Source organism: Bos mutus, chromosome 12 (genome assembly GCF_027580195.1).
Source record: "Bos mutus isolate GX-2022 chromosome 12, NWIPB_WYAK_1.1, whole genome shotgun sequence".
NCBI classification, from domain to species: domain Eukaryota; kingdom Metazoa; phylum Chordata; class Mammalia; order Artiodactyla; family Bovidae; genus Bos; species Bos mutus.
Genome location: NC_091628.1, coordinates 21,959,650 through 21,973,961, shown reverse-complemented (window position 1 = coordinate 21,973,961; position 14,312 = coordinate 21,959,650). Strand labels below are relative to the sequence as shown.

General features: G+C 45.7%; 1 long non-coding RNA gene across 1 annotated transcript in view; it reads right to left on the bottom strand.

The window, feature by feature from the left end:
* The window catches only part of LOC138990256 (uncharacterized), a 328,388-nt gene extending 327,329 nt beyond the window's left edge, over positions 1-1,059 (bottom strand). The window contains exon 1 of the long non-coding RNA XR_011466375.1: positions 907-1,059. This is a non-coding gene — a long non-coding RNA (uncharacterized lncRNA). The remainder of the gene's footprint in view (positions 1-906) is intronic.
* Between the last annotated feature and the right edge of the window lie 13,253 nt (positions 1,060-14,312).

Below are 14,312 nucleotides of genomic sequence, written 5' to 3'. Positions count from 1 at the left end.
CAGTGTGCTTTACAAAGCATGCCAGTGACAGCGGCCAGGGAGAAAGACTTAACAAACCTAGCTTCCTTTCCTTAATAGCCGTCAGCCCTACACGTTCCCCGCTTTGTCTGCACTTCCCCCTTAGTCACTCAGGGAGTCCAGAGCTGGCCGGCCCAGCTGCAGACACGCACCGCTGGCTCCCCTGTGTGCACCCGCCTCCTCCAGGGGCCCGACCGCAACAGTGCCTCCCTCCCAGGCCTGAAGGAGGCCAGGCTCTGCAGGCCACACGCCACAGGGGACCTCCCGACCACCTGTTACTGTGACCATGTGCTTGGCCTAATCCGTTTGTTTTGATCAGAGTGTTCCAAAGAGGAAACAAAGCCTATATTTATTATTTAAAAAAAAAAAAAGGGGCAAGTCCATCTGCCCAGCCCCTTCTCAAATACTTGGAATTCATACCAGGTCTCTTCCTAAAACCCACTGGAGACTGGTGTGAAGAACACTTCCCTGCAGTGAAGGTGACCTCCTTAAGCATTGCGTCTTCCGGCAGCTTTCCCCAAGCTCCTCGATCAGCTGAAAAATAACCCTGTATGGGGGTGGCTGGGGGCTTCCCAGGTGGCACTACTGCTAAAGAAGCTGCCTGGCAGTGCAGGAGATGCCTGAGACAAGGGTTCAATCCCTGGGTTGTGAAGATCACCTGGAGAGGGGTATGGCAACCCACTCCAGTATTCTCGCCTAGAGAATCCTCATGGACAGAGGAGCCTGGTGGGCTACAGGCCAAGGGGTCGCAAAGAGTCGGACGCGACTGAGCGATTTAGCACACACACGTGAGGGGCTGGAAAGATGGAAAAGGAACCGTGAGTACCATGCACACCCTACAGAGCGTGCTACCTAATTCAGGAGAGGAGAAAAGCGAAACAAACTTACGTGAGCTCACATGACAGAGACAAGTCATCACGTTCCTGAGTCATAACACTATGGAGTGAATGGGGTCTCCAGAAGAGAAAGAAAAATGTTGGGTCTCAAGTCCCAGTACCCCAGAATGGGCCCTACTCAGAGATCAGGTCTTTACAGAAGGTAATCAAGTTGATATGGAGTCATTCGGGTAGGCCCCAGTGAACTATGACTGCTGTTCTTGCAAAAGGGGGGAATTTGAAGATAGACAGGCACACAGGAAGAACATCATGTGAAGATGAAGGCAGAGAACCGCAAGCCAAGAAACACCAAAGACTGCCAGGAAACACCAGAAGTTGGGAGAGAGGCCTAGAACAGGCTGTCCCTCCCCGCCCTCAGGAGAAACCAGCCCTGCTGACACCTTGATGTCAGACTTCTGGCCTCCAGAACAGAGATAATAAATCGTCACTCAAGTCACTCAGCCTGTGGCACTTTGTCACAGCGGCCCCGGCAAACGAACAGGAGCGACAGCGGTAAAACTCAGTCCTCGTCCTCCCAGCTCCACCACACGAGGGCCTTCGCACTGGGGGTTCCCCAGATCCGCGCTGGCTGGCATGGTCTCTGCCAGCTCACCCACAAATCTCCCGTTTACATATGTAGTCTGTGAGCCCGGGTTCGACACATAGCAACGCAACGGTTTCTCAGTGGAGTGGCTTGTTGGGTGGGATGTTGTTGGCGGTGGGAAATGGAACACAGATGAAAGAGACAGGGCAATTAATCTAGTCTGTAAGAGAAAGGTGAACTGAAATGGTAGTCGCTTAGTCGTGTCTGACTCTGAGACCCCACGGACTGTAGCCCACCAGGCTTCTCTGTCATGGAATTCTCCAGGCAAGATTACTGGAGTAAAGGGTTGCCATTCTCTTCTCCAGGGGAATCTTCCCAACCCAGGGATGGAACCCAGGTCTCCTGCATTGCAGGCAGATTCTTTTACCATCTGAGCCACCAGGCTCCTATTTGAGAGCCTGGAGGTTCCCTCATTGATGTGGAAGAGACGCCACCAGGCTCTGACATTTCAGTTCAGTAAGACCATTCGTCACCACTAAAGCATAAATTTAAAATATAAGAAACCAACACAACATTGTAAAACAACTGTCCTCCAATTTTTAAAAAAAAGATACCTCATATAATATTTTCACCACTCCTTAAGGTTTCTTCATGACCTTTCCAATCATTACCAATGTGCCTTCCCCTCTGTGGCCCTTTTCTATTATTATTTATTCATCTTGCTTGTTATTGAAACTTAGATGTATAGAATTTGTGCATATACTTTTACAGGAGGTTTTTTTCATTCAACATACGTTAGCTTCATCCATGCTGCTGCATGGACCAGTAGTTTATCTCTTGTATTGCTGCATAGTATTCCCCTACGTGAAAATACCACAATTTACTTATCCATTCTCCTTTTGATAGGCATTTTCTTTTTATATCTAGTAGCTTTTGTTATATAATTTCTTATTCTTTTAGTTTTTACTCTAGATATTTCCATTTGCATTTGTGATATTGTTACATGTTCTAAATATGCGTTTTGGTTTTCTAAAAACTAAAGTGAAATATATATTGGGTTCGCCAAAAGTTCATTCAGGTTTTTCTGTGACATCTTATGGAAAAATCCAAAATTTTTAGCCAACCCTATATGCATATATATATACACACACACACACACACATACACACACACACACACACACACACACACACATGTGTGTATGGTTTCCCAGATTGCTCAGCAAAGAATCCACCTGCAATGCAGAAGCTTCAGGAGACGTGGATTTGATCCCTGAGTTGGGAAGATCCCCTGGAGGAGGGCATGGCAACCCACTCCGGTATTCTCGCCTGGAGAGTCCCATGGACAGAGGAGGCTGGCGGGCTGCAGTCCACGGGGTCGCAAAGAGTCAGATGTGACTGAAGCGAGTAAGCACACACACACATGAGAATGAGATTGTAACGTATTTATGAGGGTTTTCTTTTGTGAACAGTTCATGCAGTCTACTTCCAAACGCTCTCACCATGGCCCTTCTGTGGCATCACCTTCCCCTGTTGCAGCCGCAAGGAGCCATCACTGGGTGGAGAAGTACGACTGCAAGCTGCTGGTGTGACCCACACAGGCCTGACCGACAAAGCTGAAAAGCAGAGATTGCCTGATCCGACGTAATCACCGCCATGTCTCTGACTCAACTTGCCCACTTGCAACTGGCACCCATGCAAATCATGTACGAGCAATGTCAGCAACCAGTTTAGAGTGAGCGTGTGAAGCAAACGACACACATTCATAGGCTCCAAAACCGGCACATCTGGGAAAGACCAGGTGCCGCTTCTGAGTGTCTTGGCGGTCCTCGTGGTCTTGTCCAGGATAATAAGAGGATGAGAAATTAGGCCCATCTTTGGTAGGGCCTTTCATTTGCTAAATGGCTGTGGCCAGGTCTCTTCACACCTATATCTGTTTCTCATTGGTAAACAGGATAATGATCTCTTCCAACCTCATTCTAGAAGAACTGGAGAAGATGATAACAACATTCTAATTCTCTCCAGACTATGGGATGCTCCAGCACTTTGTGATTATCATTGCCACCACACACTCATTAAATTGACCAACACATTAGATCTAAATAAATAAATTCTTCCCAGGAGCATTTTTGAAAATATCTGAAATATTAAAATAAAATTAACCTTACAAGTAAGCACTGAAATTCCAGGTTGAAAGAGACTTTCATTTGGGGGTCAGTTTTCTCCCTAGGTTTACAGCATATTGTTCATCACGAGCAAAAAAAAAGTAAAGCATTTTAGAACCCACGCAGCTGAAATAAGTTACCTTATCACCACTGAAGGCAGATTACAGACAAAACTGAATAGTTGAAAACATCATCTATATTGCCTTGGGTTTGTTTACTATTCCTTCCTGAGTCTATGACAGGAATTTAAATAATAGAAACTTAGACAATAAACCCATTAAATCAAGGATACAAGAACAATCTCTAAATAATGAGATGGAAGAAACAACTATACCAAAAAGCCTTGAACAAAGATTGTTATTTTAATGAAGTACTAAGTATAGTTCATACTTGCCGTTCTTTCTATACTTGCTGCTCTTTCACAAATTTTTTAAGTCACTTTTTCTCAGAGTGCTAAGATAGATATTCCATTCTAAAACTCTCAACTTGGAGTTCCCTGGTGCTCCAGTGGTTAAGAACCCACTTGCCAATGCAGGGGACACAGGTTCGATCCCTGGTCAGGGACGATCTCTTATGCCAGGGAGTCTCAGCCAGTGCGCCAGATGAGCCCACTGAGCCCACATGCCCTACAGCCTGTGTTCCACAAGAGCAGCCAACGCAATGAGAAGCCCGCCCACCGCAACTAGAGAAAGACTGCACAGCCATAAAGACCTGGCAGAGCCAAAAATAAATAAAAACTGTAAAAATAAATAAAACTCTCAGCTTTAACCTGTTAATAAAATTGGATGTTCCAGAAGAGTAGGACATGGGTAGATGTGACTACAGATTCTGAATTCAGTGTAAATGCTGGTCTTACTTTTATCTCTTTCTAGCCTCAACCAAAAAAAAAAAAAAAAATTGCTTTTCAGAAAATGTAAAGGGGATTATCTTACAACAATGATGGTATTGTCCCAAGTGCTTGCATTTTCTTAGTCCTAAATTCTTCTACCGTGATCTTCCAGGGAAAAGACCTTGGTGGTTTGGTTGTCCTCGTTTGACACATTAGCCACAAGGCTTTCACATACAGAAAACCGGAGCCATGTATAAATAAGCGCTCACGAAATCACTTTCAAAATACCCAACACTGCACTTTCAGAAGGCAGTCTCTATCATAGGCCCATCAATTACTGTAATCACATCTCCCACTGGCTAGACACCAGTCAGAACATATTTTAAGAATTCAAAGGCCACTCTGTCAAAGACAAACCAGCTTGACTTTGGTTCCAGTATTCAGATGGGGAGGCGGCAGTTCCTGGTCGCCGGGGACAGCTGCTGGGGACTGACCTCACTGCAGTTCCTCAGCCACAGGAGGAATCGGGCAACCGCCTGATTTTGCACAAGCTTTCATTTCCTCCCCATGTGGATCCTGAGCTTGGATGGCCCTGTTGTTCAGGACGCAATTTGGAGGAGGAAGTTGAGAACCATTCCTCATGAGATGATCCCTCCAACTGAAGAGAGCCTAGCTGAAATTCTGCCCCTGATCTTGGGTTCCACAGTGAACCAGCATGATCCCCAGCTTGGTGTGGCTGAGCCCGACAAGTCTTCCTGGGCACAGCCTGGGGATCATGGTCTTCTCACTAGCCAGGCTTAACCTTAGCAGAGACCATGAGCTTCTATCTGTGATGATCCTGCATACTTAGCTGTTGCTGTTTAGTTGCTAAGTCATGTCCAACTCTTTTGCGACCCCCATGGACTGGAGCTTGCCAGGCTCCTCTGTCTAGGGGATTTCCCAGACAAGAATACTGGAGTGGGCGGCCATTTCCTTCTCCAGGGGATCTTCCCAACCCAGGGATGGAACCTGCATCTGATGCGTTGGCAGGCGGCTTCTCTACCACTGAACCACCTGGGAAGCCCCACTTCTGATGTGCAACTGACCTAAAAATAGTGGATAATAGCTAATCTGTAGTCTTCACATTAAAAAAAAATCTCCAAAATGTAAGTAAATGTACTTCTAAAAATACATGTGCCCTGCCAGTCATTCAATAAACATGATTTAAAACAGGTCACAGGTCATACAGCTACAGGTAAAGCCATCTCTTCCAGTCCCACCAGAGGTGACATAGAGAGGCAACTCAAAGAAAACGGCCACTTGAAAAGTGTGTGTGTCTCTGTGACTTGGTCGTTTGAGGGACAGCTTCTGGTCCCTGTCAGGCATGCTCTGTAGCCAATGCCAGAGGTGGTTCAGCCTGAGGAAGGCACTCGTTCCCTGGCATGAGTCCCCGGAGCCATGTGCCCCAACAAAGCCCACATTTGGAAGGCGAGACATCCCACTAGGTCATTTGAGGTCTCATTTCTGACACACCTTACCTCACAGCTGAGGTGCCTCAAACCCTGTGTTCAATAGATTCATTCAGGTGTGTGTTCTGTGAAGTTGATCATCCTGTTTCACTTGGAACTTCTCCATAATTGCTCCATCAGCCTACAATATTCTGGGCTTCCTTTTCCAACCACATACTTCAGATCCAATTTTCACGTACCTGTGAAACTGTGCTTCGGAGAAAACTGAGATAGTGAAGAAACCGTAGAAGTGTTTTCACTTAACTCACAGGTTTGCTTCTAATAGAGGTCCTCAAAGGACGTCCCAGGATCCATCCCCTCTCCTGGGAACTTGTTAGAAACACAAATTCTCAGGCCCCACCCCAGACCTACTAAATCAGAAACTCTGAGGGTGGAACTCAACAAACTGCGTTTTAACAAAGGTCTTCTTTGATTCGGAAGCAGCCTCAAGCTTGAGAGCCACTGGCTTAAAGAGAGAGCTCTCTCTTCATCGCGGTCAGTGAGGGCAAAGACATATACATACGAAATGTTTGGGTATCATCTGAACGCAGAATAATGTTTCTCATTAAAGTGGGAGAAGAGGCATGGGGTAGAGTTTCACTCCATGGATCATCTTCAAATTTGTTTCTCTTGGAGCAGAGTTCTTAACCAGGCATATAAAACAGCAGAAAGCATCTTGGAAGATGTTTTAAACACCCAATAATTTTGGCAAAGGATGACATAGTCTTTGCCTCTCAGTCACCCCCTCACAACAGTGTGGAACTCACTCAACCAGACTGATGTAGAAAGCGAACCTGTGTGTGCCTTAACTCTTCCAGTGCCGGTTCCAGCAGTACCATTTTTAAGATCCAGAAAGTTGTGAAAAATCACAACCACATAACCTTTTTTTTTTTTTTTTTCTTTTAATGTCTTTCCCAGATGATTGTGGCTATTCTTTAAAACTTGACAATGGTACTTTCTCTTCTCTTTTTTTAGAATATTTATTTATTTATTTGGCTGTCTCAGGTCTTATTTGCGGCATGCAGGATCTTCTGTTGCGGTGCACAGACTGTCCAGTTGTGGTGCATGGGCTCCGTTTTTCACAGCATGTGGGATCCCCAACCGGGGATCCAACCCCATGTCCCCCGCATCACAAAGCAGACTCTTAACCTCTGGACCACCAGGGAAGTCCCGACAGCTGCATAATCTTTGTCACAAAGATTGAAATAAAATACGCTGTTTTCTCTGGTCGCTTTTCACCGAGAGTGGTTTTTCCTTGACGGTATTATAGAATACTCTGCCTGACATCTCCCTCAAAGGCAGGTGAAATAGAAAAGGCATCTCGAATGTTTGACTCTCTTCTTTTTCTCATAAAAGAAGCAAACTAAAGATCAGGAATTTCCCCTAGAAATTTGTCAGCGGCTCTGTGGTTTTCATTAAAGAACCAATGGCCTAGTTGAAAATTCAGTCACTTGACAGGCTTCAAAGTCTCTCAAAAGATATAATGTCGGGCTTCCCTACTGGCTCAGTGGTGAAGAGTCCATCTGCCAACATCGCAGGAGACACTGGCTCGATCCTTCATCCGAGAGGATTCCACATACCGCGGAGTAACTGGGCCTGAGGGCCACAGATGTTGAGCTTGGGAGCCGCAATTATTGAAGCCCGTGTGCCCTAGAGCCTGGGCTCCCAGCAAGAGAAGCCACCACAGTGAGCAGAGTGCTCACGGCAACTGAAGAGAAGCCCCTCTCGCCACAACTAGAGAAAAGCCTGCATGCAGCAACAAAGACCCAGCACAGCCAAAGCTAAAAAAAAAAAAAAAAAAGGATAATGTAAAGAAACACCATTTTGTCAGAAACACCAGACTTGTTCAACAAGGATGTTCAGTTTTTAAAGACAGGAATAACACTTGCCCTCGTGTCTGATTTCTTAATCATTCAGATTAGTTACCATTTATGTATCTAAAACTAACCAGTGAAAGGAAAAGGAGAAATTCTGGCCTTGCTAAGCGTCTCCATCATGACTTATATATTTTTTTAAAAACTGTTTTCCAGTGAAGTTCATGAGGTAAGTTGCCAATTTTCATTTTTATGAAAAATTCAATAAGGACTTTTAAAAATGTTCACATCAAAAAAGAAACTTTAAAAAAAGCAACAAATAAGTAACAGATACATAAAGACAACTCATCTCCATATCTAAAATCCATATATTTCTGTTTGTACACATATATGTGTGCATATTTATATTTTGTAGCCAGTACAAGAAGACATGAAGCAAAGGAGATGCACAGTCAGTAGAAAGAAAGAAAATTTCCTCCCAACATGTAACATGTCTGTGTAAAAGGAAAACAAAGTACACATGCACACACATACATACATGAACAAAACAGAAAATCAAACTAAATAAAAATTCAACAGCTTGTATGTGTTTATGTATTATCATGAATAGATGCATACACGTACAAACAGAATTAGGAAAGACAATGGCAAAATCATCTAATTCACAGTAACAGCAAGGCACAAAGTATGTAAGGATAGCCCTATGAAAAATAGAATGACTTACAGAAGGACATAAAGAGAAAACAAACAAGCCCATAAAAGTTATAAAGATGTCTGTTCTTCCCAAAGAGATCCACCGGGTCAAAGCATTTCTGAGCGAAAATTCGAGCATCCAGTAAGCAATCTGATGTTCTCAAACTGCTTTGGATAATTTAAGATGCCAAGGAAGATAATCCACTGTGAACGACGCAGGCAAAGGCCCAGAAGAACTGCAGCCTCATCAGGCAACATCTCCTGAGCTCCGAACCTGGGACAAACAATTACCGGCACTGGGGACAAGAACGGCGTGCAGGCTCGTGGAGCATCTGGCCGGGACCCAGCGGAAGAGGCAGGTGCTCAGGTGTGCCAGCAGAGATGAGAAGAGCCGATGCCAGTGGGAAACAATTGTGGGGAGGCTTGACTGCACTGAACACATTGTCCTCAGCCGGTCCTTAACATCACAGCCCAGGAGGAGCCACCCCCACTGGAGAGGAAACCTTGAGCTAAAGAGCCACAGCCTGAAGGCTCCTGGGGGTGGGGCTCCCTGTGGACACTCACGGTGGTGGAGAGAAGAGAGCCCTGAGCTAGAGGATGCTGCTGGCAAAAATCTAGGAGAGAGAAGCCGTGATGCAGGGTTGACCATCTGAGACGCGAGGTGTGGGAAAGGACAGGGAGGACCAGAGTCCAGTCTTGCTCCTCACGTTTGACTAAGTGGCCACTGTGATGGTGACCGCCTGTGCCTTCAGGGGAGGAAGAGGGACAGAGGGACTGGCCCTCCACCTGCTCCCAGCCCTGCTGTCCGGGAACACGACAACCACGGGCTGGCAAGTCCCAGAAGAGAATACAGAACCTCAGGATCTGCCGATCAACCATCATCCACGAGGCCCATGCGAGTGCCAAGGGCTGGGGCGGGGGTGGGGAGCAGAGGATGGCTGGGTTGTCAGAGGGGGCAGGTCAGGGGCCCCATGGAGACGGGGGCTGCAGCCCTCCCAGCGGTGTTCAGGCATCTCAGGCACATCAGCAAAGACCACCCTCTCCCCCGAGCCTGGCCATAGAGGGGGATGTAAGGGGGAGGCCAGTGGGGTCTCTGGCCCACAGCTTGAATCCTAGTGTTCCTATGACCTCCAGGGTCAACTCACTATAAAACCATCCCTCTTCAGTGATTTCCCTGGTGGTCCAGTGGGGAAGAATCTGCTTTGCAATGCAGGGGTTATGGGTTCAATCCCCGATCAGGGAACTAAATTCCCACACACTACAGAGCAACTAATCTCAGGCACCATGACTAGAGAATCTGTGCACTGCCACAAAAGACCTCTCACCATGCCAGCGAAGATCCCACAGCCAAACTAGTTCAATAATTAGTTTTTAAAAATCCCTCTTCTCCTCTACAAACTCTACATGTTTCAAGACTCAGCTCAAATGCCTGCTTTTTTTTTTTTGTGACGTATTCCCCAACTCCATCCTGACCCCACAAAGGCATCTCTGACCACCCTGAACCCCACGTTCCCTGACACTCAGCTTCCATCTCCAACGGGGCATTTGCTTCACGTTGCCTTGATTCTAGTAAGTTGCATTCACATCTGTAGACTCTGCTGCTGCTGCTGCTGCTAAGTCACTTCAGTCGTGTCCAGGGGACACTCTCCCCTGTCCAACTCTGTCCAACTCTCCCCCATCCCTGGGATTCTCCAGGCAAGAACACTGGAGTGGGTTGCCATTTCCTTCTCCAATGCATGAAAGTGAAAAGTGAAAGTGAAGTCGCTCAGTCGTGTCCAACTCCTAGGGACCCCATGGACTGCAGCCTATCAGGCTCCTCTGTCCATGGGATTTTCCAGGCAAGAGTACTGGAGTGGGGTGCTATTGCCTTCTCCGTCTGTAGACTCTAGACGGTGTGAAAGAGGGGGACGATCTCCTGCAATGCAACTTGAACAACAGTTTGCTTGACGTACATCATAGGAATGCTCAATAAATATTTTGAAATAAACTTAATTCCTGCTCTGCCTGTGATTGAGTTGTGGCAGGGAAGAAAATTCCAGTTCTTCTTTTGGCAGCTCCTTGGAACCCTTGGGACACAAAGCAGTTAACTTCCTGAGTATTAATTAACTGAAGAACCCAACCCTCAGGTTTCCTGGGTTTTGCCCAATTATGCTCTGTCTGGCTTCTTACAAAAATGTCAGTGCAGGCTCCATCAGCTTGCTCCAATTCTGTGTTCATTCTGAATACTTGCCAGCCACCAGCTTAATTTAATTTTGCTCTGACAATATGATGTTCACACAAGAATTCTTGAATGTTTCACACTTGCCAATGTTTGAACATGGATTTCTTTCACACTCTCCGTTATATTTTCTTCTGGAGGCTTAGTTTGGCAAATTCTGCCATCTCCTTTAGGAGAAATGCTATCTTTGCCAACAACAAAAAAAATGTTTTCAAGCCAAAATTCCTTCCTTCCATACACACATACATATATAGTGTATATGCCTCATGCATAACCCAGTACAGGGCACTCTGCCCTCATGCGGGGTTCAGAAGGGGAAGAATATTCATGGGCCTGCCTCTTCACTGGGACTTCAGCCTAGAGGACACAGGACATGCACAGCCAGTCACGTTGTGCCTACCAAGGTCTATCAGCCTTGGCAGGTAAAGGGCAGGGGTAAGCACTATGGAGCCTCAACTTCGGGGATTTGTCATCCCACTCCTGATTTTCACATGGTCCTGAGGAGAGGGAGCTGAACTCAGCTCTTCCCTCAACCGAGAAAGGCATGCCCTGCCCTGCCCCAGGGCTTCCTTGGTGGCTCAGATGGTAAAGAATCTGTCTGCAATGCAGGAGACCTGGGTTCAACCCCTGGGTCAGGAAGATCCCTTGGAGAAGTAAATGGCAACCCACTCCAGTATTCTTGCCTGGGGAATCCCACGGACATAGGAGCCTGGCAGGCTATAGTCCATGAGGTTGCAAAGAGTCCCAACTTAGCTACTGAGCGTGCATGCATGCCCTGCCCCAAGGTGGGGGGCAAGTGGGTGAGGGGGTCAAAACGTATGAACTTCCAGTTATAAAATAAATAAGTCATGGTGATTATAGTTAATAATACTGCATTGCACATTTGAAAGTTGCTAAGAGAGTAGATCTTAAAAGTTCTCCTCACAAGGAAAAAAATTCTGTAACTATGAGATCTAATAGATGTCAACTAAACTTACTGTGGTGACCATTTTGTAGTATATACAAATCTCAAATAATTATTTGTACATCTCAAACCGACATGATGTTATATGTCAGTTCAGCTCAGTTCAGTTGTTCAGTCGTGTATATGTCAAGTATATCCCAATAAAAGAGGAAGGGAAGAAAGAAAGAGAAATTTAGCTGGTGATTTGCTAGCAGTTTTTTAAGTCTCTGTCCCATGCAGACTTCAGACAGGGATCACAGAGGATGAGATGGTTGGATGGCATCACCGACTTAACAGACATGCATTTGAACACACTCGGGGAGATGGTGATGGACAGGGAAGCCTGACTTGCTGCACTCTGTGGGGTCGCAAAGAGTCAGACACAACTGGGCGATTGAACAACAAATGTGGAATTCACCTCTCCGGTAGAAGGATCATTCTCTTGTCTGGGAATAAAGCTGGCCACACAGACCGGGACAGGCAGAGCTGTCTCTGAGGTCCTGGCTGACAGCAGCCCCCACTGGAGAAGGAGACAGCTTCTCCCTGTCAGCACAGCAGAAGACCCCAGGGTCTTCATCACATGTTCAGTTCCTAACACCCTCCCCGTGGATGTGGCTGTGAGATGATCACAAGGTTCAGAAACATGGACCAAGGTACTGAGTCCTTGCTCTTAAACCCCTCTGAATTCGGTGCCATGTAGGGAAACAGGAGGTAAGACCAGAAAAGTCAAATGGAGCAAATATGAAGGGACCAGTTTGCTGGGCACACAACACACTGGCTGCCCTTCTCTGATTATTCTCTCTTTCTTTACCTTGATTCACAGCATAAATATATAGGAGGTGCTCTGCAGAACTCGCCCCCAACTGCACCTCTCTGGGGTGTCTGGTGATGTCAACCAAGCCAGGCTTGAAGAGTCATCTGCCAGAAGCTAAGGCATATTTTCCCTGGAGGACCACTGATATTCTGGAAGAATTCTTGTTCATATCAGCGATGACTGGGAGGACACCCAAGATCCTGGCAAGCTGATGGAACATGGCAGGCAGAGCCCTATTGTGGCTTTTTTTTTTTAATCAAAGTAATTTATTAGCCTTAGTTTTTTTTTAACAGCTTTATTGATATAAAACTGACATACAATAAATTGTGCATATTAAAGTGTACAATGAGAAGCTTGGACAAACATGGATGTGAATAATTTCCATGATCCCCAGAAACTGTGAAGTTGTTTTTGGACACAGTAGAAGGGAGTTTGCACATGTGTTTAAACATAAGGATCTTGAGATGGAGAGGGAATCCTGGATTACTCAGGTAGGACCAGTGTAGTCACAGGGTTTTCCTAAGGGGCAGGTTCAGTTCAGTTCAGTTGCTCAGTTGTGACCCCATGGACTGCAGCATGCCAGGCTTCCCTGTCCATCACCAATTCCTGGAGTTTACTCAAACTCATGTCTACTGAGTTGGTGATGCCATCCAACCATCTCATCCTCTGTCGTCCGCTTCTCCTCCTGCCTTCAATCTTTCCCAGCATCAGGCTCTTTTCCAAGGAGTCACTTCTTTGCATCAGGTGGCCAAGTATTGGAGTTTCAGTTTCAGCATCAGTCCTTCCAATGAATATTCAGGACTGATTTCCTTTAGTACTGACTGGTTGGATCTCCTTGCAGTCCAAGAGAGTCTCAAGGGAAGGTGGGAAGACCGAAATTAGGAGATGAGGTGATGGAGCCACAAACAGAGGAATGAGGTCAACCTCCATACACTGAAAGAGGCCAGAAGACAGATTCTCTCCTAGAGCCTCAAGAGAAACAGTCCTGCCAACACCTTGATTTTAGTCCCATAAGACTCATTTCACACTCCTGACCTCCAGGACTATAAGAAAATACACTGACACCATTAGGTTTGTGATAATTTGTTACAGCAGCAATAGGAAACTCATACAGTGTATATATCCAGGAAACCACCGACATCCATTCATCTGCTCTCAGTCACTATAGATTAATTTATGTTTTCTAGAATTTCATACCCATGGAATCATATCCTATGTTCTCTTTTCTGATTGATTTCTTTCACTCAGCATAATTATGTTAATATTCATCCATGTTTTTGCCTATATCAATAGCTTGTTCCTTTTACTGCGGAGTCATATTCTAATAAATACACCAAAATGTGTTTATCCAGTAACCTGTTGGTGGCCATTTGCATTGTTTCCTTTTTCTTTTCTTTTTTTTTTAATCATTTCTCTCTACCTGTTTCACCTCAAATATTAGATTCCTTTAGTTATTTATTTAAATAAAATGAATGTTCATTTTATTTTATGCGCTGGCTCTTCGTTACTGTGTGAGGGCTTTCTCTATTTGCAGTGGGCAGGAACTACTTTTTGTCGTGGTGCACAGGCTTCTCATTGCAGTGGCCTCTCCACTTTCAGAGCACAGGCTCTAAGCACACAGGTTCAGAGCACAGGCTCTAAGCACACAGGTTTCAGAAGCTGCGGCGCTCAAGCTCAGTAGTTGTGGTACACGGGTTTTAGTTGCCCGCAACACATGGGATCTTCCTGGACCAGAGATTGAAGCCTTGTCCCTGCATTGGCAGGCAGATTCTTATCCACTGTCCCACCGTGGAAGTCCACATTATTTCCTTTTTTGACTAGTATAAACACAATTGCTACAAATAGTCATGTGCAAATCTTTGGATGGTGTGATGGGTTGATTTTTGTCCCCCAATAAGGAGAAGGCAATGGCA